Source organism: Scyliorhinus torazame, chromosome 2, assembly GCF_047496885.1.
Source record: "Scyliorhinus torazame isolate Kashiwa2021f chromosome 2, sScyTor2.1, whole genome shotgun sequence".
Lineage (NCBI taxonomy): Eukaryota > Metazoa > Chordata > Chondrichthyes > Carcharhiniformes > Scyliorhinidae > Scyliorhinus > Scyliorhinus torazame.
This window is the reverse complement of record NC_092708.1, coordinates 9,177,521-9,204,576: the sequence shown is the minus strand read 5'-3', so window position 1 is coordinate 9,204,576 and position 27,056 is coordinate 9,177,521.

Below are 27,056 nucleotides of genomic sequence, written 5' to 3'. Positions count from 1 at the left end.
CACCCAGGACGGGTACAGCACAGGGTTAGATACAGAGTAAAGCTCCCTCCACACTGTCCCCATCAAACACTCCCAGGACAGGTACAGCACGGGGTTAGATACAGGGTCAAGCTCCCTCTACATTGTACCCATCACACACTCCCAGGACAGGTACAGCACGGGGTTAGATACAGAGTAAAGCTCCCTCTCCACTGTCTCCATCAAACACTCCCAGGACAGGTACAGCACGGGGTTAGATACAGAGTCCAGCTCCCTCTACACTGTCCCCATCAAGCACACCCCGGACGGGTACAGCAAGGGGTTAGATACCCAGTAAAGCTCCCTCCACACTGTTCCCATCAAACACTCCCAGGACAGGTCCTGCATGGGCTTAGATACTGAGTAAACCTCCTTCTACACTCTCCCCATCAAACACTCCCAAGACAGGCACAGCACGATGTTAGATACAGAGTAAAGCTCCCTTGACACTGTCCCCATCAAACACTCCCAGGACAGGTACAGCACGGGGTTAGATACAGAGTAAAGCTCCCTCTACACTGTCCCCATCAAACACTCCCAGCACAGGCACAGCACGGGGTTAGATACAGAGTAAAGCTCCCTCTACACTGTCTCCATCAAACACTCCCAGGACAGGTACAGCACGGGGTTAGATACAGAGTAAAGCTCCCTCTACACTGTCCCCATGAAACACTCCCAGGACAGGTACAGCACAGGGTTAGATACAGAGTAAAGCTCCCGCTACACTGTCCCCATCAAACACTCCCAGGACAGGTACAGCACGGGGTTAGATACAGAGTAATGCTCCCTCTACACTGTCCCCATCAAACACCCCCAGGACAGGTACAGAACGGGGTTAGATACAGAGTAAAGCTCCCGCTACACTGTCCCCATCAAACACTCCCAGGACAGGTACAGCACGGGGTTAGATACAGAGTAATGCTCCCTCTACACTGTCCCCATCAAACACCCCCAGGACAGGTACAGAACGGGGTTAGATACAGAGTAAAGCTCCCTCTACACTGTCCCCATCAAACACTCCCAGGACAGGTACAGCACGGGGTTAGATACAGTGTAAACCTCCCTCTACACTGTCCCCATCAAATACTCCCAGGACAGGTACAGCACGGGGTGAGATACAGAGTAAAGCTCCCACTACCCTGTCCCCATCAAACACTCCCAGGACATGTACAGCACGGGGTTAGATACGGAGTGAAGCTCCCTCTACACTGTCCCCATCAAACACTCCCAGGACAGGTACAGCACGGGGTTAGATACAGGGTAAAGCTCCCTCTACACTGTCCCCATCAAACACTCCCAGGACAGGGACAGCACGGGGTTAGATACAGAGTAAAGCTCCCTCTACACTGTCCCCATCAAGCACACCCCGGACGGGTACAGCAAGGGGTTAGATACCCAGTAAAGCTCCCTCCACACTGTTCCCATCAAACACTCCCAGGACAGGACCTGCATGGGCTTAGATACAGAGTAAACCTCCTTCTACACTCTCCCCATCAAACACTCCCAAGACAGGCACAGCACGGGGTTAGATACAGAGTAAAGCTCCCTCTACACTGTCCCCATGAAACACTCCCAGGACAGGTACAGCACAGGGTTAGATACAGAGTAAAGCTCCCGCTACACTGTCCCCATCAAACACTCCCAGGACAGGTACAGCACGGGGTTAGATACAGAGTAATGCTCCCTCTATACTGTCCCCATCAAACACCCCCAGGACAGGTACAGAACGGTGTTAGATACAGAGTAAAGCTCCCGCTACACTGTCCCCATCAAACACTCCCAGGACAGGTACAGCACGGGGTTAGATACAGAGTAATGCTCCCTCTACACTGTCCCCATCAAACATCCCCAGGACAGGTACAGAACGGGGTTAGATACAGAGTAAAGCTCCCTCTACACTGTCCCCATCAAACACTCCCAGGACAGGTACAGCACGGGGTTAGATACAGTGTAAACCTCCCTCTACACTGTCCCCATCAAATACTCCCAGGACAGGTACAGCACGGGGTGAGATACAGAGTAAAGCTCCCACTACCCTGTCCCCATCAAACACTCCCAGGACATGTACAGCACGGGGTTAGATACGGAGTAAAGCTCCCTCTACACTGTCCCCATCAAACACTCCCAGGACAGGTACAGCACGGGGTTAGATACAGAGTAAAGCTCCCTCTACACTGTCCCCACAAAAACTCCCAGGACAGGTACAGCAAGGGGTTAGATACAGAGTAATGCTCCCTCTACACTGTCCCGATCAAACACTCCCAGGACAGGTACAGCACAGGGTTAGATAAAGGGTAAAGCTCCCACTACACTGTCCCCATCAAACACTCCCAGGACAGGTACAGCACGGGGTTAGATACAGAGTATAGCACCCTCTACACTGTCCCCATCAAACACTCCCAAGAAAGGTACAGGATGGGGTTAGATACAGAGTAAAGCTCCCTCAACACTGTCCCCATCAAACACTCCCAGGACAGGTACAGCACGGTGTGAGATACAGAGTAAAGCTCCCACTACACTGTCCCCATCAAACACTGCCAGGACATGTCCAGCACGGGGTTAGATACAGAGTAAAGCTCCCCCTACACTGTCCCCATCAAACACTCCAAGGACAAGTACAACACAGGGTTAGATACAGAGTAAAGCTCCCTCTACACTGTCCCCATCAAACACTCCCAGGACAGGTACAGCACGGTGTGAGATACAGAGTAAAGCTCCCACTACACTGTCCCCATCAAACACTGCCAGGACATGTCCAGCACGGGGTTAGATACAGAGTAAAGCTCCCCCTACACTGTCCCCAGCAAACACTCCCAGCACAGGCACAGCACGGGGTTAGATACAGAGTAAAGCTCGCTCTACACTGTCTCCATCAAACACTCCCAGGACAGGTACAGCACGGGGTTAGATACAGAGTAAAGCTCCCTCTACACTGTCCCCATGAAACACTCCCAGGACAGGTACGGCACAGGGTTAGATACAGAGTAAAGCTCCCGCTACACTGTCCCCATCAAACACTCCCAGGACAGGTACAGCACGGGGTTAGATACAGAGTAATGCTCCCTCTACACTGTCCCCATCAAACACCCCCAGGACAGGTACAGAACGGGGTTAGATACAGAGTAAAGCTCCCGCTACACTGTCCCCATCAAACACTCCCAGGACAGGTACAGCACGGGGTTAGATACAGAGTAATGCTCCCTCTACACTGTCCCCATCAAACACCCCCAGGACAGGTACAAAACGGGGTTAGATACAGAGTAAATCTCCCTCTACACTGTCCCCATCAAACACTCCCAGGACAGGTACAGCACGGGGTTAGATACAGTGTAAACCTCCCTCTACACTGTCCCCATCAAATACTCCCAGGACAGGTACAGCACGGGGTGAGATACAGAGTAAAGCTCCCACTACCCTGTCCCCATCAAACACTCCCAGGACATGTACAGCACGGGGTTAGATACGGAGTAAAGCTCCCTCTACACTGTCCCCATCAAACACTCCCAGGACAGGTACAGCACGGGGGTTTGATACAGTGTAATGCTCCCTCTACACTGTCCCCATCAAACACTCCCAGGACAGGTACAGCACGGGGTTAGATACAGGGTAAAGCTCCCTCTACACTGTGCCATCAAACACTCCCAGGACAGGCGCAGCACGGGGTTAGAGACAGAGTAAAGCTCCCTCTACACTGTCGGCATCAAACACTCCCAGGACACTGACAGCACGGGGTTAGATACAAATAAAGCTCCCTCTACACTGTCCGCATCAAACACTGCCAGGACAGGTACAGCACGTGGTTAGATACAGAGTAAAGCTCCCTCTACACTGTCCCCATCAAACACACCCAGGACGGATACAGCACGTGGTTAGATACAGAGTAAAGCTCCCTCCACACTGTCCCCATCAAACACTCCCAGGACAGGTACAGCACGGGGTTAGATACAGAGTAAAGCTCCCTCTACACTGTCCCCATCAAACACTCCCAGGACAGGTACAGCACGGGGTTAGATACAGAGTAAATCTCGCTCTACACTGTCCCCACAAATACTCCCAGGACAGGTACAGCAAGGGGTTAGATACAGGGTAATGCTCCCTCTACACTGTCCCCATCAAACACTCCCAGGACAGGTACAGCACAGAGTTAGATACAGGGTAAAGCTCCCTCTACACTGTCCCCATCAAACACTCCCAGGACAGGTACAGCACGGGATTAGATACAGAGTAAAGCTCCCTCTACACTGTCCCCATCAAACACTCCCAGGACAGGTACAGCACGGGGTTAGATACAGAGTACAGCTCCCTCTACACTGTCCCCATCAAGCACTCCGAGGACAGGTACAGCACGGGATTAGAAACAGAGTAAAGCTCCCTCTACACTGTCCCCATCAAACACTCCCAGGACAGGTACAGCACGGGGTTAGATACAGAGTAATGCTCCCTCTACACTGTCCCATCAAATACTCCCAGGACAGGTACAGCACGGGGTGAGATACAGAGTAAAGCTCCCACTACACTGTCCCCATAAAACACTCCCAGGACAGGTACAGCAAGGGGTTAGATACAGAGTAATGCTCCCTCTACACTGTCCCCATCAAACACTCCCAGGACAGGTACAGCACAGGGTTAGATACAGGGTAAAGCTCCCTCTACACTGTCCCCATCAAACACTCGCAGGACAGGTACAGCACGGGGTTAGATACAGAGTATAGCACCCTCTACACTGTCTGCATCAAACACTCCCAGGACATTGACAGCACGTGGTTAGATACAGAGTAAAGCCCCCTCTACACTGCCCGCATCAAACCCTCCCAGGACAGGTACAGCACGGGGTTAGATGCAGAGTAAAGCCCCCTCTACACTGTCCCCATCAAACAATCCCAGGACAGGTAGAGCACGGGGTTAGACACAGAGTAAAGCTCCCTCTACACTGTCCCCATCAAACACTCCCAGGACAGGTACAGCACGGGGTTAGATACAGAGTAAAGATCCCTCTCCACTGTCCCCATCAAGCACACCCCGGACGGGTACAGCAAGGGGTTAGATACCCAGTAAAGCTCCCTCCACACTGTTCCCATCAAACACTCCCAGGACAGGACCTGCATGGGCTTAGATACAGAGTAAACCTCCTTCTACACTCTCCCCATCAAACACTCCCAAGACAGGCACAGCACGGGGTTAGATACAGAGTAAAGCTCCCTCTACACTGTCCCCATGAAACACTCCCAGGACAGGTACAGCACAGGGTTAGATACAGAGTAAAGCTCCCGCTACACTGTCCCCATCAAACACTCCCAGGACAGGTACAGCACGGGGTTAGATACAGAGTAATGCTCCCTCTATACTGTCCCCATCAAACACCCCCAGGACAGGTACAGAACGGTGTTAGATACAGAGTAAAGCTCCCGCTACACTGTCCCCATCAAACACTCCCAGGACAGGTACAGCACGGGGTTAGATACAGAGTAATGCTCCCTCTACACTGTCCCCATCAAACATCCCCAGGACAGGTACAGAACGGGGTTAGATACAGAGTAAAGCTCCCTCTACACTGTCCCCATCAAACACTCCCAGGACAGGTACAGCACGGGGTTAGATACAGTGTAAACCTCCCTCTACACTGTCCCCATCAAATACTCCCAGGACAGGTACAGCACGGGGTGAGATACAGAGTAAAGCTCCCACTACCCTGTCCCCATCAAACACTCCCAGGACATGTACAGCACGGGGTTAGATACGGAGTAAAGCTCCCTCTACACTGTCCCCATCAAACACTCCCAGGACAGGTACAGCACGGGGTTAGATACAGAGTAAAGCTCCCTCTACACTGTCCCCACAAAAACTCCCAGGACAGGTACAGCAAGGGGTTAGATACAGAGTAATGCTCCCTCTACACTGTCCCGATCAAACACTCCCAGGACAGGTACAGCACAGGGTTAGATAAAGGGTAAAGCTCCCACTACACTGTCCCCATCAAACACTCCCAGGACAGGTACAGCACGGGGTTAGATACAGAGTATAGCACCCTCTACACTGTCCCCATCAAACACTCCCAAGAAAGGTACAGGATGGGGTTAGATACAGAGTAAAGCTCCCTCAACACTGTCCCCATCAAACACTCCCAGGACAGGTACAGCACGGTGTGAGATACAGAGTAAAGCTCCCACTACACTGTCCCCATCAAACACTGCCAGGACATGTCCAGCACGGGGTTAGATACAGAGTAAAGCTCCCCCTACACTGTCCCCATCAAACACTCCAAGGACAAGTACAACACAGGGTTAGATACAGAGTAAAGCTCCCTCTACACTGTCCCCATCAAACACTCCCAGGACAGGTACAGCACGGTGTGAGATACAGAGTAAAGCTCCCACTACACTGTCCCCATCAAACACTGCCAGGACATGTCCAGCACGGGGTTAGATACAGAGTAAAGCTCCCCCTACACTGTCCCCAGCAAACACTCCCAGCACAGGCACAGCACGGGGTTAGATACAGAGTAAAGCTCGCTCTACACTGTCTCCATCAAACACTCCCAGGACAGGTACAGCACGGGGTTAGATACAGAGTAAAGCTCCCTCTACACTGTCCCCATGAAACACTCCCAGGACAGGTACGGCACAGGGTTAGATACAGAGTAAAGCTCCCGCTACACTGTCCCCATCAAACACTCCCAGGACAGGTACAGCACGGGGTTAGATACAGAGTAATGCTCCCTCTACACTGTCCCCATCAAACACCCCCAGGACAGGTACAGAACGGGGTTAGATACAGAGTAAAGCTCCCGCTACACTGTCCCCATCAAACACTCCCAGGACAGGTACAGCACGGGGTTAGATACAGAGTAATGCTCCCTCTACACTGTCCCCATCAAACACCCCCAGGACAGGTACAAAACGGGGTTAGATACAGAGTAAATCTCCCTCTACACTGTCCCCATCAAACACTCCCAGGACAGGTACAGCACGGGGTTAGATACAGTGTAAACCTCCCTCTACACTGTCCCCATCAAATACTCCCAGGACAGGTACAGCACGGGGTGAGATACAGAGTAAAGCTCCCACTACCCTGTCCCCATCAAACACTCCCAGGACATGTACAGCACGGGGTTAGATACGGAGTAAAGCTCCCTCTACACTGTCCCCATCAAACACTCCCAGGATAGGTACAGCACGGGGGTTAGATACAGTGTAATGCTCCCTCTACACTGTCCCCATCAAACACTCCCAGGACAGGTACAGCACGGGGTTAGATACAGGGTAAAGCTCCCTCTACACTGTGCCATCAAACACTCCCAGGACAGGCGCAGCACGGGGTTAGAGACAGAGTAAAGCTCCCTCTACACTGTCGGCATCAAACACTCCCAGGACACTGACAGCACGGGGTTAGATACAAATAAAGCTCCCTCTACACTGTCCGCATCAAACACTGCCAGGACAGGTACAGCACGTGGTTAGATACAGAGTAAAGCTCCCTCTACACTGTCCCCATCAAACACACCCAGGACGGATACAGCACGTGGTTAGATACAGAGTAAAGCTCCCTCCACACTGTCCCCATCAAACACTCCCAGGACAGGTACAGCACGGGGTTAGATACAGAGTAAAGCTCCCTCTACACTGTCCCCATCAAACACTCCCAGGACAGGTACAGCACGGGGTTAGATACAGAGTAAATCTCGCTCTACACTGTCCCCACAAATACTCCCAGGACAGGTACAGCAAGGGGTTAGATACAGGGTAATGCTCCCTCTACACTGTCCCCATCAAACACTCCCAGGACAGGTACAGCACAGAGTTAGATACAGGGTAAAGCTCCCTCTACACTGTCCCCATCAAACACTCCCAGGACAGGTACAGCACGGGATTAGATACAGAGTAAAGCTCCCTCTACACTGTCCCCATCAAACACTCCCAGGACAGGTACAGCACGGGGTTAGATACAGAGTACAGCTCCCTCTACACTGTCCCCATCAAGCACTCCGAGGACAGGTACAGCACGGGATTAGAAACAGAGTAAAGCTCCCTCTACACTGTCCCCATCAAACACTCCCAGGACAGGTACAGCACGGGGTTAGATACAGAGTAATGCTCCCTCTACACTGTCCCATCAAATACTCCCAGGACAGGTACAGCACGGGGTGAGATACAGAGTAAAGCTCCCACTACACTGTCCCCATAAAACACTCCCAGGACAGGTACAGCACGGGGCTAGATACATAGTAAATCTCCCTCTACTCTGTCCCCACAAATACTCCCAGGACAGGTACAGCAAGGGGTTAGATACAGAGTAATGCTCCCTCTACACTGTCCCCATCAAACACTCCCAGGACAGGTACAGCACAGGGTTAGATACAGGGTAAAGCTCCCTCTACACTGTCCCCATCAAACACTCGCAGGACAGGTACAGCACGGGGTTAGATACAGAGTATAGCACCCTCTACACTGTCTGCATCAAACACTCCCAGGACATTGACAGCACGTGGTTAGATACAGAGTAAAGCCCCCTCTACACTGCCCGCATCAAACCCTCCCAGGACAGGTACAGCACGGGGTTAGATGCAGAGTAAAGCCCCCTCTACACTGTCCCCATCAAACAATCCCAGGACAGGTAGAGCACGGGGTTAGACACAGAGTAAAGCTCCCTCTACACTGTCCCCATCAAACACTCCCAGGACAGGTACAGCACGGGGTTAGATACAGAGTAAAGATCCCTCTCCACTGTCCCCATCAAACACTCCCAGGACAGGTACAGAACGGGGTTAGATACAGAGTAAAGCTCCCTCTACACTGTCCCCATCAAACACACCCAGGACGGGTACAGCACGGGGCTAGATACAGAGTAAAGCTCCCTCCACACTGTCCCCATCAAACACTCCCAGGACAGGTACTGCACGGGGTTAGATACAGGGTCAAGCTCTCTCTACATTGTACCCATCAAACACTCCCAGGACAGGTACAGCACGGGGTTAGATACAGAGTAAAGCTCCCTCTACACTGTCTCCATCAAACACTCCCAGGACAGGTACAGCACGGGGTTAGATACAGAGTCCAGCTCCCTCTACACTGTCCCCATCAAGCACACCCAGGACGGGTACAGCAAGGGGTTAGGTACCCAGTAAAGCTCTCTCCACACTGTTCCCATCAAACACTCCCAGGACAGGTCCAGCATGGGCTTAGATACAGAGTAAACCTCCTTCGACACTCTCCCCATCAAACACTCCCAAGACAGGCACAGCACAGGGTTAGATATAAGCTCCCTTGACACTGTCCCCATCAAACACTCCCAGGACAGGTACAGCACGGGGTTAGATACAGAGTAAAGCTCTCTCTACACTGTCCCCATCAAACACTCCCAGCACAGGCACAGCTCGGGGTTAGATACAGAGTAAAGCTCCCTCTACACTGTCTCCATCAAACACTCCCAGGACAGGTACAGCACGGGGTTAGATACAGAGTAAAGCTCCCTCTACACTGTCCCCATGAAACACTCCCAGGACAGGTACAGCACAGGGTTAGATACAGAGTAAAGCTCCCTCTACACTGTCCCCATCAAACACCCCCAGGACAGGTACAGAACGGTGTTAGATACAGAGTAAAGCTCCCTCTACACTGTCCCCATCAAACACTCCCAGGACAGGTACAGCACGGGGTTAGATACAGTGAAAACCTCCCTCTACACTGTCCCCATCAAATACTCCCAGGACAGGTACAGCGCGGGGTGAGATACAGAGTAAAGCTCCCACTACCCTGTCCCCATCAAACACTCCCAGGACATGTACAGCACGGGGTTAGATACGGAGTAAAGCTCCCTCTACACTGTCCCCATCAAACACTCCCAGAACAGGTACAGCACGGGGTTATATACAGAGTAAACCTCCCTCTACACTGTCCCCACAGACACTCGCAGGACAGGTACAGCAAGGGGTTAGATACAGAGTAATGCTCCCTCTACACTGTCCCCATCAAACACTCCCAGGACAGGTACAGCACAGGGTTAGATAAAGGGTAAAGCTCCCTCTACACTGTCCCCATCAAACACTCCCAGGACAGGTACAGCACGGGTTTAGATACAGAGTATAGCACCCTCTACACTGTCCCCATCAAACACTCCCAGGACAGGTACAGCACGGGGTTAGATACAGAGTAAAGCTCCCTCTACACTGTCCCCATCAAACACTCCCAGCACAGGCACAGCACGGGGTTAGATACAGAGTAAAGCTCCCTCTACACTGTCTCCATCAAACACTCCCAGGACAGGTACAGCACGGTGTTAGATACAGAGTAAAGCTCCCTCTACACTGTCCCCATGAAACACTCCCAGGACAGGTACAGCACAGGGTTAGATACAGAGTAAAGCTCCCGCTACACTGTCCCCATCAAACACTCCCAGGACAGGTACAGCACGGGGTTAGATACAGAGTAATGCTCCCTCTACACTGTCCCCATCAAACACCCCCAGGACAGGTACAGAACGGGGTTAGATACAGAGTAAAGCTCCCGCTACACTGTCCCCATCAAACACTCCCAGGACAGGTACAGCACGGGGTTAGAAACAGGGTAAAGCTCCCTCTACACTGTCCATATCAAACACTCCCAGGACAGGTACAGCACGGGGTTAGATACAGAGTAAAGCTCCCTCTGCACTGTCCCCATCAAACACACCGAGGACGGGTACAGCACAGGGTTAGATACAGAGTAAAGCTCCCTCCACACTGTCCCCATCAAACACTCCCAGGACAGGTACAGCACGGGGTTAGATACAGGGTCAAGCTCCCTCTACTTTGTACCTATGAAACACTCCCAGGACAGGTACAGCACGGGGTTAGATACAGAGTAAAGCTCCCTCTACACTGTCTCCATCAAACACTCCCAGGACAGGTACAGCACGGGGTTAGATACAGAGTCCAGCTCCCTCTACACTGTCCCCGTCAAGCACACCCCGGACGGGTACAGCAAGGGGTTAGATACCCAGTAAAGCTCCCTCCACACTGTTCCCATCAAACACTCCCAGGACAGGTCCAGCATGGGCTTAGATACAGAGTAAACCTCCCTCTACACTCTCCCCATCAAACACTCCCAAGAGAGGCACAGCACGGGGTTAGATACAGAGTAAAGCTCTCTTGACACTGTCCCCATCACACACTCCCAGGACAGGTACAGCACCGGGTTAGATACAGAGTAAAGCTCCCTCTACACTGTCCCCATCAAACACTCCCAGCACAGGCACAGCACGGGCTTAGATACAGAGTAAAGCTCCCTCTACACTGTCTCCATCAAACACTCCCAGGACAGGTACAGCACGGGGTTAGATACAGAGTAAAGCTCCCTCGACACTGTCCCCATGAAACACTCCCAGGACAGGTACAGCACAGGGTTAGATACAGAGTAAAGCTCCCGCTACACTGTCCCCATCAAACACTCCCAGGACAGGTACAGCACGGGGTTAGATACAGAGTAAATCTCCCTCTACACTGTCCCCACAAATACTCCCAGGACAGGTACAGCAAGGGGTTAGATACAGAGTAAAGCTCCCTCTACACTGTCCCCATCAAACACTCCCAGGACAGGTACAGCACAGGGTTAGATACAGGGTAAAGCTCCCTCTACACTGTCCCCATCAAACACTCCCAGGACAGGTACAGCACGGGGTTAGATACAGAGTAAAGCTCCCTCTACACTGTCCCCATCAAACACACCCAGGACGGGTACAGCACGGGGTTAGATACAGAGTAAAGCTCCCTCCACACTGTTCCCATCAAACACTCCCAGGACAGGTCCAGCATGGGCTTAGATACAGAGTAAACCTCCCTCTACACTCTCCCCATCAAACACTCCCAAGACAGGCACAGCACGGGGTTAGATACAGAGTAAAGCTCCCTTGACACTGTCCCCATCAAACACTCACAGGACAGGTACAGCACGGGGTTAGATACAGAGTAAAGCTCCCTCTACACTGTCCCCATCAAACACTCCCAGCACAGGCACAGCACGGGGTTAGATACAGAGTAAAGCTCCCTCTACACTGTCTCCATCAAACACTCCCAGGACAGGTACAGCACGGGGTTAGATACAGAGTTAAGCTCCCTCTACACTGTCCCCATGAAACACTCCCAGGACAGGTACAGCACAGGGTTAGATACAGAGTAAAGCTCCCGCTACACTGTCCCCATCAAACACTCCCAGGACAGGTACAGCACGGGGTTAGATACAGAGTAATGCTCCCTCTACACTGTCCCCATCAAACACCCCCAGGACAGGTACAGAACGGGGTTAGATACAGAGTAAAGCTCCCGCTACACTGTCCCCATCAAACACTCCCAGGACAGGTACAGCACGGGGTTAGATACAGGGTAAAGCTCCCTCTACACTGTCCCCATCAAACACTCCCAGGACAGGGACAGCACGGGGTTAGATACAGAGTAAAGCTCCCTCTACACTGTCCCCATCAAACACACCCAGGACGGGTACAGCACAGGGTTAGATACAGAGTAAAGCTCCCTCCACACTGTCCCCATCAAACACTCCCAGGACAGGTACAGCACGGGGTTAGATACAGGGTCAAGCTCCCTCTACATTGTACCCATCACACACTCCCAGGACAGGTACAGCAAGGGGTTAGATACAGAGTAAAGCTCCCTCTCCACTGTCTCCATCAAACACTCCCAGGACAGGTACAGCACGGGGTTAGATACAGAGTCCAGCTCCCTCTACACTGTCCCCATCAAGCACACCCCGGACGGGTACAGCAAGGGGTTAGATACCCAGTAAAGCTCCCTCCATACTGTTCCCATCAAACATTCCCAGGACAGGTCCTGCATGGGCTTAGATACTGAGTAAACCTCCTTCTACACTCTCCCCATCAAACACTCCCAAGACAGGCACAGCACGGGGTTAGATACAGAGTAAAGCTCCCTTGACACTGTCCCCATCAAACACTCCCAGGACAGGTACAGCACGGGGTTAGATACAGAGTAAAGCTCCCTCTACACTGTCCCCATCAAACACTCCCAGCACAGGCACAGCACGGGGTTAGATACAGAGTAAAGCTCCCTCTACACTGTCTCCATCAAACACTCCCAGGACAGGTACAGCACGGGGTTAGATACAGAGTAAAGCTCCCTCTACACTGTCCCCATGAAACACTCCCAGGACAGGTACAGCACAGGGTTAGATACAGAATAAAGCTCCCGCTACACTGTCCCCATCAAACACTCCCAGGACAGGTACAGCACGGGGTTAGATACAGAGTAATGCTCCCTCTACACTGTCCCCATCAAACACCCCCAGGACAGGTACAGAACGGGGTTAGATACAGAGTAAAGCTCCCGCTACACTGTCCCCATCAAACACTCCCAGGACAGGTACAGCACGGGGTTAGATACAGAGTTAAGCTCCCTCTACACTGTCCCCATGAAACACTCCCAGGACAGGTACAGCACAGGGTTAGATACAGAGTAAAGCTCCCGCTACACTGTCCCCATCAAACACTCCCAGGACAGGTACAGCACGGGGTTAGATACAGAGTAATGCTCCCTCTACACTGTCCCCATCAAACACCCCCAGGACAGGTACAGAACGGGGTTAGATACAGAGTAAAGCTCCCGCTACACTGTCCCCATCAAACACTCCCAGGACAGGTACAGCACGGGGTTAGATACAGGGTAAAGCTCCCTCTACACTGTCCCCATCAAACACTCCCAGGACAGGGACAGCACGGGGTTAGATACAGAGTAAAGCTCCCTCTACACTGTCCCCATCAAACACACCCAGGACGGGTACAGCACAGGGTTAGATACAGAGTAAAGCTCCCTCCACACTGTCCCCATCAAACACTCCCAGGACAGGTACAGCACGGGGTTAGATACAGAGTCCAGCTCCCTCTACACTGTCCCCATCAAGCACACCCCGGACGGGTACAGCAAGGGGTTAGATACCCAGTAAAGCTCCCTCCACACTGTTCCCATCAAACACTCCCAGGACAGGTCCTGCATGGGCTTAGATACTGAGTAAACCTCCTTCTACACTCTCCCCATCAAACACTCCCAAGACAGGCACAGCACGGGGTTAGATACAGAATAATGCTCCCTTGACACTGTCCCCATCAAACACTCCCAGGACAGGTACAGCACGGGGTTAGATACAGAGTAAAGCTCCCTCTACACTGTCCCCATCAAACACTCCCAGCACAGGCACAGCACGGGGTTAGATACAGAGTAAAGCTCCCTCTACACTGTCTCCATCAAACACTCCCAGGACAGGTACAGCACGGGGTTAGATACAGAGTAAAGCTCCCTCTACACTGTCCCCATGAAACACTCCCAGGACAGGTACAGCACAGGGTTAGATACAGAATAAAGCTCCCGCTACACTGTCCCCATCAAACACTCCCAGGACAGGTACAGCACGGGGTTAGATACAGAGTAATGCTCCCTCTACACTGTCCCCATCAAACACCCCCAGGACAGGTACAGAACGGGGTTAGATACAGAGTAAAGCTCCCGCTACACTGTCCCCATCAAACACTCCCAGGACAGGTACAGCACGGGGTTAGATACAGAGTAATGCTCCCTCTACACTGTCCCCATCAAACACCCCCAGGACAGGTACAGAACGGGGTTAGATACAGAGTAAAGCTCCCTCTACACTGTCCCCATCAAACACTCCCAGGACAGGTACAGCACGGGGTTAGATACAGTGTAAACCTCCCTCTACACTGTCCCCATCAAATACTCCCAGGACAGGTACAGCACGGGGTGAGATACAGAGTAAAGCTCCCACAACCCTGTCCCCATCAAACACTCCCAGGACATGTACAGCACGGGGTTAGATACGGAGTAAAGCTCCCTCTACACTGTCCCCATAAAACACTCCCAGGACAGGTACAGCACGGGGTTAGATACAGGGTAAAGCTCCCTCTACACTGTCCCCATCAAACACTCCCAGGACAGGGACAGCACGGGGTTAGATACAGAGTAAAGCTCCCTCTACACTGTCCCCATCAAACACACCCAGGACGGGTACAGCACAGGGTTAGATACAGAGTAAAGCTCCCTCCACACTGTCCCCATCAAACACTCCCGGGACAGGTACAGCAAGGGGTTGGATTCAGAGTAATGCTCCCTCTACACTGTCCCCATCAAACACTCCCAGGACAGGTACAGCACTGGGTTAGATACAGAGTACAGCACCCTCTACACTGTCCCCATCAAACACTCCCAGGACAGGTATAGGATGGGGTTAGATACAGAGTAAAGCTCCCTCTACACTGTCCCCATCAAACACTCCCAGCACAGGTAGGGCACGGGGTTAGAGCCAGAGTAAAGCTCCCTCTACACTGTCCGCATCAAACACTCACAGGACAGGTACAGCACGGGGTTAGATACAGAGTAAAGCCCCCTCTACACTGTCCGCATCAAACACTCACAGGACAGGTACAGCACGGGGTTAGATACAGAGTAAAGCCCCCTATACACTGTCCCCATCAAACACTCCCAGGACAGGTACACCACGGGGTTAGATACAGAGTCCAGCTCCCTCTACACTGTCCCCATCAAGCACACCCAGGACGGGTACAACGAGGGGTTAGATACCCAGTAAAGCTCCCTCCACACTGTTCCCATCAAACGACTCCCAGGACAGGTCCAGCATGGGCTTAGATATAGAGTAAACCTCCCTCTACACTGTCCCCATTAAAAACTCCCAAGACAGGCACAGCACGGGGTTAGATACAGAGTAAAGCTCCCTTGACACTGTCCCCATCAACCACTCCCAGGACAGGTCCAGCACGGGCTAAGATACAGAGTAAACCTCCCTCTACACTGTCCCCATCAAACACTCCCAGGACAGGTACAGCACGGGGTTAGATACAGAGTAAAGCTCCCTCTACACTGTCCCCATCAAACACTCCCAGGACAGGCACAGCACGGAGTACTATACAGAGTAAAACATCCTCAACAGTGTCCCCATCAAACACTCCCAGGACAGGTACAGCATGGGCTTAGTTACACAGTAAAGCTCCCTCTCCACTGTCCCCATCAAACACTCCCAGGACAGGTACAGCTCGGGGTTAGATACAGAGTAAAGCTCCCTCTACACTGTCCCCATCAAACACTCCCAGGACAGGGACAGCACGGGGTTATATACAGAGTAATGCTGCTTCTACACTGTCCCCATCAAACACTCCCAGCACAGCTACAGCACGGGGTGAGATACAGAGTAAAGCTCCCACTACACTGTCCCCATCAAACACTCCCAGGACAGGTACGACACGGGGTTAGATACAGAGTAAAGCTCCCTATACACTGTCCCCATCAAACACTCCCAGGACAGGTACAGCACGGGGTTAGATACATAGTAAAGCTCTCTCGACTCTGTCCCCATCAAACACTCCTAGGACAGGTACAGCACGGGGTTAGACACAGAGTAAAGCTCCCACTACACTGTCCCCATCAAACACTCCCAGGACAGGTACAACACGGGGTTAGTTACAGAGTAATGCTCCCTCGACACTATCCCCATCAAACACTCCCAGGACAGGTACAGCACGGTGTGAGATACAGAGTAAAGCTCCCACTACACTGTCCCCATCAAACCCTGCCATGACATGTCCAGCACGGGGTTAGATACAGAGAAAAGCTCCCTCTACACTGTCCCCATCAAACACTCCCAGGACAGGTACGGCACGGGGTTAGATACAGAAAAAAAGCTGCCTCTGCACTGGCCGGATCAAACACTCCCAGGACAGGTAGAGCACGGGGTTAGATACAGAGTAAAGCTCCCTCTACAGTGTCCCCATCAAACACTCCCAGGACATGTTCAGTACGGGGTTAGATACAGAGTAAAGCTCCCACTACGGTGTCCCCATCAAACACTCCCAGGGCATGTTCAGTACGGGGTTAGATACAGAGTAACGCTTCCTCAACACTGTCCCCATCAAACACTCCCATGACAGGTACAGCACGGGGTTAGATACAGAGAAAAGCTCCATCTACACTGTCCTCATCAAACACTCCCAGGACAGGTACAGCACAGAGTTAGATGCAGATTAAAGCTCCCTCTACACTGTCCCCATCAAACACTCCCAGGACAGGTACAGCACGGGGTTAGATACAGTGTAATGCTCCCTCTACACTGTCCCCATCAAACACTCCCAGGACAGGTACAGCACTGGGTTAGATATAGGGTAAATCTCCCTCCACACTGTCCCCATCAAGCACTCCGAGGACATGTACAGCACGGGGTTAGATACAGAGTAAAGCTCCCTCTACACTGTCCCCATCAAATACACCCACGACGGGTACAGCACGGGGTTAGATACCCAGAAAAGCTCCTTTGACACTTTCCCCATCAACCACTCCCAGGACAGGTCCAGCACGGGCTTAGATACAGAGTAAACCTCCCTCTACACTGTCCCCATGAAACACTCCCAGGACAGGTACAGCACGGGGTTAGATATAGAGTAAAGCTCCCTCTACACTGTCCCCATCAAACACTCCCAGGACAGGCACAGCACCGAATGAGATACAGAGTAAAGCTCCCTCGACACTGTCCCCATCAAACACTCCCAGGACAGGTACAGCACGGGGTTAGATACAGAGTAAAGCTCCCTCTACACTTTCCCCATCAAACACTCCCAGGACAGGTACAGCACGGAGTTAGATACAGAGTGATGCTCCCTCGACACTGTCCCCATCAAACACTCCCAGGACAGGTACAGCACGGTGTGAGATACAAAGTAAAGCTCCCACTACACTGTCCCCATCAAACACTGCCAGGACATGTCCAGCCCGATGTTAGATACAGAGTAAAGCTCCCTCTACACTGTCCCCATCAAACACTCCCAGGACAGGCACAGCACGGAGTGAGATACAGAGTAAAGCTCCCTCTACACTGTCCCCATCAAACACACCCAGGACGGGTACAGCACAGGGTTAGATACAGAGTAAAGCTCCCTCCACACTGTCCCCATCAAACACTCCCGGGACAGGTACAGCAAGGGGTTGGATTCAGAGTAATGCTCCCTCTACACTGTCCCCATCAAACACTCCCAGGACAGGTACAGCACTGGGTTAGATACAGAGTACAGCACCCTCTACACTGTCCCCATCAAACACTCCCAGGACAGGTATAGGATGGGGTTAGATACAGAGTAAAGCTCCCTCTACACTGTCCCCATCAAACACTCCCAGCACAGGTAGGGCACGGGGTTAGAGCCAGAGTAAAGCTCCCTCTACACTGTCCGCATCAAACACTCACAGGACAGGTACAGCACGGGGTTAGATACAGAGTAAAGCCCCCTCTACACTGTCCGCATCAAACACTCACAGGACAGGTACAGCACGGGGTTAGATACAGAGTAAAGCCCCCTATACACTGTCCCCATCAAACACTCCCAGGACAGGTACACCACGGGGTTAGATACAGAGTCCAGCTCCCTCTACACTGTCCCCATCAAGCACACCCAGGACGGGTACAACGAGGGGTTAGATACCCAGTAAAGCTCCCTCCACACTGTTCCCATCAAACGACTCCCAGGACAGGTCCAGCATGGGCTTAGATATAGAGTAAACCTCCCTCTACACTGTCCCCATTAAAAACTCCCAAGACAGGCACAGCACGGGGTTAGATACAGAGTAAAGCTCCCTTGACACTGTCCCCATCAACCACTCCCAGGACAGGTCCAGCACGGGCTAAGATACAGAGTAAACCTCCCTCTACACTGTCCCCATCAAACACTCCCAGGACAGGTACAGCACGGGGTTAGATACAGAGTAAAGCTCCCTCTACACTGTCCCCATCAAACACTCCCAGGACAGGCACAGCACGGAGTACTATACAGAGTAAAACATCCTCAACAGTGTCCCCATCAAACACTCCCAGGACAGGTACAGCATGGGCTTAGTTACACAGTAAAGCTCCCTCTCCACTGTCCCCATCAAACACTCCCAGGACAGGTACAGCTCGGGGTTAGATACAGAGTAAAGCTCCCTCTACACTGTCCCCATCAAACACTCCCAGGACAGGGACAGCACGGGGTTATATACAGAGTAATGCTGCTTCTACACTGTCCCCATCAAACACTCCCAGCACAGCTACAGCACGGGGTGAGATACAGAGTAAAGCTCCCACTACACTGTCCCCATCAAACACTCCCAGGACAGGTACGACACGGGGTTAGATACAGAGTAAAGCTCCCTATACACTGTCCCCATCAAACACTCCCAGGACAGGTACAGCACGGGGTTAGATACATAGTAAAGCTCTCTCGACTCTGTCCCCATCAAACACTCCTAGGACAGGTACAGCACGGGGTTAGACACAGAGTAAAGCTCCCACTACACTGTCCCCATCAAACACTCCCAGGACAGGTACAACACGGGGTTAGTTACAGAGTAATGCTCCCTCGACACTATCCCCATCAAACACTCCCAGGACAGGTACAGCACGGTGTGAGATACAGAGTAAAGCTCCCACTACACTGTCCCCATCAAACCCTGCCATGACATGTCCAGCACGGGGTTAGATACAGAGAAAAGCTCCCTCTACACTGTCCCCATCAAACACTCCCAGGACAGGTACGGCACGGGGTTAGATACAGAAAAAAAGCTGCCTCTGCACTGGCCGGATCAAACACTCCCAGGACAGGTAGAGCACGGGGTTAGATACAGAGTAAAGCTCCCTCTACAGTGTCCCCATCAAACACTCCCAGGACATGTTCAGTACGGGGTTAGATACAGAGTAAAGCTCCCACTACGGTGTCCCCATCAAACACTCCCAGGGCATGTTCAGTACGGGGTTAGATACAGAGTAACGCTTCCTCAACACTGTCCCCATCAAACACTCCCATGACAGGTACAGCACGGGGTTAGATACAGAGAAAAGCTCCATCTACACTGTCCTCATCAAACACTCCCAGGACAGGTACAGCACAGAGTTAGATGCAGATTAAAGCTCCCTCTACACTGTCCCCATCAAACACTCCCAGGACAGGTACAGCACGGGGTTAGATACAGTGTAATGCTCCCTCTACACTGTCCCCATCAAACACTCCCAGGACAGGTACAGCACTGGGTTAGATATAGGGTAAATCTCCCTCCACACTGTCCCCATCAAGCACTCCGAGGACATGTACAGCACGGGGTTAGATACAGAGTAAAGCTCCCTCTACACTGTCCCCATCAAATACACCCACGACGGGTACAGCACGGGGTTAGATACCCAGAAAAGCTCCTTTGACACTTTCCCCATCAACCACTCCCAGGACAGGTCCAGCACGGGCTTAGATACAGAGTAAACCTCCCTCTACACTGTCCCCATGAAACACTCCCAGGACAGGTACAGCACGGGGTTAGATATAGAGTAAAGCTCCCTCTACACTGTCCCCATCAAACACTCCCAGGACAGGCACAGCACCGAATGAGATACAGAGTAAAGCTCCCTCGACACTGTCCCCATCAAACACTCCCAGGACAGGTACAGCACGGGGTTAGATACAGAGTAAAGCTCCCTCTACACTTTCCCCATCAAACACTCCCAGGACAGGTACAGCACGGAGTTAGATACAGAGTGATGCTCCCTCGACACTGTCCCCATCAAACACTCCCAGGACAGGTACAGCACGGTGTGAGATACAAAGTAAAGCTCCCACTACACTGTCCCCATCAAACACTGCCAGGACATGTCCAGCACGATGTTAGATACAGAGTAAAGCTCCCTCTACACTGTCCCCATCAAACACTCCCAGGACAGGCACAGCACGGAGTGAGATACAGAGTAAAGCTTCCTCAACAGTGTCCCCATCAAACACTCCCAGGACAGGTACAGCACGGGCTTAGATACAGAGTAAAGCTCCCTCTACACTGACCCCATCAAACACTCCCACGACAGGTACAGCTCGGGGTTATATACAGAGTAAAGCTCCCTCCACACTGTCCCCATCAGACACTCCCAGGACAGGTACAGCACGGGGTTAGATACAGTGTAATGCTCCCTCTACACTGTCCCCATCAAACACTCACAGGACAGGTACAGCACGGGGTTAGAGACAGAGTAAAGCTCCCTCTACACTGTCCGCATCAAACACTCCCAGGACATTGACAGCACGGGGTTAGATACAGAGTAAAGCTCCCTCTACACTGTCCGCATCAAACACTCCCAGGACAGGTTCAGCACGGGGTTAGATACAGAGTAAATCTCTCTCGACACTGTCCCCATCAAACACTCCCAGCACAGGTACAGCACGGGTTTAGACACAGAGTAAAGCTCCCACTACACTGTCCCCATCAAACACTCCCAGGACAGGTACAGCACGGAGTTAGATACAGAGTAATGCTCCCTCGACACTGTCCCCATCAAACACTCCCAGGACAGGTACAGCACGGTGTGAGATACAAAGTAAAGCTCCCACTACACTGTCCCCATCAAACACTGCCAGGACATGTCCAGCACGATGTTAGATACAGAGTAAAGCTCCCTCTACACTGTCCCCATCAAACACTCCCAGGACAGGCACAGCACGGAGTGAGATACAGAGTAAAGCTTCCTCAACAGTGTCCCCATCAAACACTCCCAGGACAGGTACAGAACGGGCTTAGATACAGAGTAAAGCTCCCTCTACACTGTCCCCATCAAACACTCCCACGACAGGTACAGCTCGGGGTTAGATACAGAGTAAAGCTCCCTCTACACTGTCCCCATCAGACACTCCCAGGACAGGTACAGCACGGGGTTAGATACAGTGTAATGCTCCCTCTACACTGTCCCCATCAAACACTCCCAGGACAGGTACAGCACGGGGTTAGATACAGGGTAAAGCTCCCTCTACACTGTCCCCATTAAACACTCCCAGGACAGGCACAGCACGGGGTTAGATACAGAGTAAAGCTCCCTCTACACTGTCCCCATCAAACACTCCCAGGACAGGTACAGCATGGGGTTAGATATAGAGTAAAGCTCCCTCTACACTGTCCCCATCAAACACTCCCAGGACAGGTAGAGCACGGGGTTAGACACAGAGTAAAGCTCCCTCGACACTGTCCCCATCAAACACTCCCAGGACGGTACAGCACGGGGTTCGATACAGAGTAATGCTGCCTCTGCACTGTCCGCATCAAACACTCCCAGGACAGGCACAGCATGGGGTTAGAGACAGAGTAAATCTCCCTCTACACTGTCCGCATCAAACACTCCCAGGACATTGACAGCACGGGGTTAGATACAGAGTAAAGCTCCCTCTACACTGTCCGCATCAAACACTCCCAGGACAGGTACAGCACGGGGTTAGATACAGAGTAAAGCCCCCTCTGCACTGTCCCCATCAAACACTCCCAGGACAGGTACAGCACGGGGTTAGATGCAGAGTAAAGATCCCTCTACACTGTCCCCATCAAACACTCCCAGGACAGGTACAGAACGGGGTTAGATACAGAGTAAAGCTCCCTCTACACTGTCCCCATCAAACACACCCACGATGGGTACAGCACGTGGTTAGATACAGAGTAAAGCTCCCACTACACTGTCCCCATCAAACATTCCCAGGACAGGTACAGCACGGGGTTAGACACAGAGTAAAGCTCCCTCGACACTGTCCCCATCAAACACTCCCAGGACAGGTACAGCATGGGGTTAGATACAGAGTAAAGTTCCCTCTACACTGTCCCCATCAAACACTCCCAGGACGGTACAGCACGGGGTTCGATACAGAGTAAAGCTGCCTCTACACTGTCCGCATCAAACACTCCCAGGACAGGCACAGCATGGGGTTAGAGACAGAGTAAATCTCCCTCTACACTGTCCGCATCAAACACTCCCAGGACAGGTACAGCACGGGGTTAGATACAGAGTAAAGCTCCCTCTACACTGTCCCCATCAAACACTCCCAAGACAGGTACAGCACGGGGTTCGATACAGAGTAAAGCTCCCTCTACACTGTCCCCATCAAACACTCCCAGGACAGGCACAGCATGGGGTTAGAGACAGAGTAAATCTCCCTCTACACTGTCCGCATCAAACACTCCCAGGACAGGTACAGCACGGGGTTAGATACAGAGTAAAGCTCCCTCTACACTGTCCCCATCAAACACTCCCAGGACAGGTACAGCACGGGGTTAGATACAGAGTAAAGCTCCCACTACACTGTCCCCATCAAACATTCCCAGGACAGGTACAGCACGGGGTTAGATGCAGAGTAAAGCTCTCTCGACACTGTGTAGCGCACAAAGACTCCATGAGACGAATGTAGTGAAGTCGATGAGGCTTTATTATGCGTGTCTGTTCCCCAGCAGCTCGATAGTAAACTGGCCTGCGGGGGAAGATACCGGCTTCTTATACTCCGCCTTCAGGGCGGAGCTTGAGGTCAACGGCCAACCAGGACCCGGGGGAGAGGGTACGCGTCTAGTTGTGTCTACCTGTTGATGGTCTGGCTATAGTCAATGACCATCCTTTGTTTCTCCCCTGTCTTCACTACTACCACCTGCGCTCTCCAGGGACTATTGCTGGCCTGGATTATGCCCTCCTTTAGTAGCCGCTGGACTTCGGACCGAATGAAGGTCCGGTCCTGGGCGCTGTACCGTCTGCTCCTAGTGGCAACGGTTTTGCAATCCGGGGTGAGGTTCGCAAACAAGGACGGGGGTTGCACCTTGAGGGTAGCGAGGCCGCAGATAGTGAGCGGGGGTATGGGGCCGCCGAATTTAAACGTAAGGCTCTGTAGATTACATTGGAAATCTAATCCCAGCAAGGTGGGGGCACAGAGTTGGGGAAGGACGTTAAGTTTGTAGTTTTTGAACTCCCTCCCCTGCACCGTTAGGGTAACTATGCAGAATCCCTGGATCTGTACGGAGTGGGATCCTGCAGCTAGGGAAATCTTTTGTGCGCTGGGATAGGTGGTCAAGGAACAGCGTCTTACCGTGTCGGGATGTATAAAGCTTTCCGTGCTCCCGGAGTCGACTAGGCATGGCGTCTCATGGCCGTTAATTAGGACCGTTGTCGTCGTCGACTGGAGTGTCCGGGGCCGAGCCTGATTGAGCGTAATCGAAGCGAGCCGTGGTTGTAGTAGTGGGGTGGGGTCCGTTGTTGCCGTCCAAGATGGCGTCGGGGATGAACAAAATGGCCGCCCCCATACATCGCACGTGGCTGGGGGTCACAAGATGGCGTCGTACAGGTCGGGGGCGGTCCCAGATGGCGGCGCCCCTCCTCCCCTCGTGGTGGTCGGGACCCAAAATGGCGGAGTCTGCGGGTCGCACATGGTGTGCTGGGGGTCTGGGAGCGCTAGGACCGCGAGCGCTAGGACCGCGCGGAGCTCCCTCACCGGGGACAGCGGTGGTCGGGGCCCAAGTCGGCGGCGGCGGCGGGTCAGGCATGGGGCCACGAGCGCAAGGAGCGCGAGCAGCTCCCTCACCGGGGACAGCGGTGGTCGGGGTCCAAGTAGGTGGCGCCGGCGGGTCAGGCGTGGGGCGCGGGACGGGGGTTAGGGTGGCGTTAGGGACGCGAAAAACCCCCTCCTCTCCGTGGAGTGTTGGCCGGGACCCAAAGCGGTAGCGCCGGCGGCGGGTCGTACATGGGCTGCGGGGAGGGGGGTTGGGAGCGTAGGCGGCGTGCAGGGCTCCAGTTCTCCCGGGACCGCGGTGGTCGGGAACCAGAGCGGCTGCGCCTGTGGGTCGCACATGGCGTGCTGGGGGGGTTGGGACGCATAGACTGCTTGTAGGGCTCCCTGTGGCCCCGGGACGGCGGCGACCTCGCGGGACCGGCACACCACCGCATAGTGGCCCTTTTTCCCGCAGCTTTTGCAGATGGCTGCGCGGGCCGGACAGCGTTGTCGGGGGTGCTTCGCCTGGCCGCAGAAATAACAGCGGGCGCCCCCGGTGCGACTCGGCGTTTGGACTGTGCAAGCCTGTGGGGTTTCCAGGGGAGGGGTAGGGGGTTTGCCGCGACGGGTACGTACGGGGCCCAATGGCCTGCCGCGCGGTCGGGGCCATAGGCGCGGGTATTACGCGCGGCCACGTCTAGGGAGGCTGCTAGGGCCCGTGCCTCTGAGAGTCCTCGCGACTCTTTTTCTAGAAGTCTTTGGCGGATTTGGGAGGATTGCATACCTGCCACAAAAGCATCGCGCATCAACATGTCCGTGTGTTCGTTTGCATTCACCGACGGGCAGCTGCAGGCTCGTCCCAAAATCAGCAGCGCGGCGTAGAACTCGTCCATCGATTCTCCGGGAGCTTGCCGTCTTCTCGTGAGCTGGTAGCGAACGTAGATTTGGTTAACTGGGCGAACGTAGAGACTTCTCAGTGCTGTGAACGCCGTCTGGAAATCGTCGGTGTCTTCAATGAGGGTGAAAATCTCCGTGCTCACCCTCGAGTGCAGGACCTGCAGTTTTTGTTCGTCTGAGACTCGGCCGGTGGTCGTTCTGAGGTAGGCCTCGAAGCAAGTCTGCCAGTATTTGAAGGCTGCTGCCGCATTCACTGCGTGGGGGCTGATCCTCAGGCATTCTGGAATGATCCTGAGCTCCATAGTCCTTTTTAGGCACGCTTAATAAATTGTAGCGCACAAAGACTCCGTGAGACGAATAGAGTGAAGTCGATGAGGCTTTATTAAGCGTGTCTGTTCCCCAGCAGCCCGATAGTAAACTGGCCTGCGGGGGAAGACACCGGCTTCTTATACTCCGCCTTCAGGGCGGAGCTTGAGGTCAACGGCCAACCAGGACCCGGGATCTGTCAGCCAATGACATTAGGGCTTCCAGTCCCACATGACCCCCAATACATACTACCACACACTGTCCCCATCAAACACTCCCAGGACAGGTACAGCACGGGGTTAGATACAGAGTAAAGCTCTCTCGACACTGTCCCCATCAAACACTCCCAGGACAGGTACAACATGGGGTTAGATACAGAGTAAAGCTCTCTCGCCACTGTCCCCATCAAACACTCCCAGGACAGGTACAGCACGGGGTTAGATACAGAGTAAAGCTCTCTCGACACTGTCCCCATCAAACACTCCCAGGACAGGTACAGCACGGGGTTAGACACAGAGTAAACCTCCCTCTACACTGTCCCCATCAAACACTCCCAGGACAGGTACAGCACGGGGTTAGATACAGAGTAAAGCTCTCTCGACACTGTCCCCATCAAACACTCCCAGGACAGGTACAGCACGGGGTTAGATACAGAGTAAAGCTCCCTCTACACTGTCCTCATCAAACACTCCCAGGACAGGTACAGCACGGGGTTAGATACAGAGTAAAGCTCTCTCGACACTGTCCCCATCAAACACTCCCAGCACAGGTACGGCACGGGGTTAGAGACAGAGTAAAGCTCCATCTACACTGTCCGCATCAAACACTCCCAGGACAGGCACAGCACCGGGTTCGATACAGATTAAAGCTCCCTCTACAATGTCCGTATCAAACACTCCCAGGACAGGCACAGCACGGGGTTAGAGACAGAGTAAAGCTCCATCTACACTGTCCGCATCAAACACTCCCAGGACAGATACAGCACGGGGTTAGACACAGAGTAAAGCCCCCTCTACACTGTCCCCATCAAACACTCCCAGGACAGGTACAGCACGGGGTTAGGCACAGAGTAAAGCTCCCTCTACACTGTCCCCATCAAGCACTCCCAGGGCGGGTACAGCATGGGTTAGATACTGAGTAAAGCTCCCTCCACACTGTCCCCATCAAACACTCCCAGTACAGATACAGCATGGGGTTAGATACAGAGTAAAGCTCCCTCTACACTGTCCCCATCAAACACTCCCAGCACAGGTACGGCACGGGGTTAGAGACAGAGTAAAGTTCCCTCTACACTGTCCGCATCAAACACTCCCAGGACAGGTACAACACGGGGTTAGAGACAGAGTAAAGCTCCCTCTACACTGTCCGCATCAAACACTCCCAGGACATTGACAGCACGTGGTTAGATACAGAGTAAAGTTCCCTCTACACGGTCCGCATCAAACACTCCCAGGACAGGTACAGCACGGGGTTAGATACAGAGTAACGCTCCCTCTATACTGTCCCCATCAAACACTCCCAGGACAGGTACA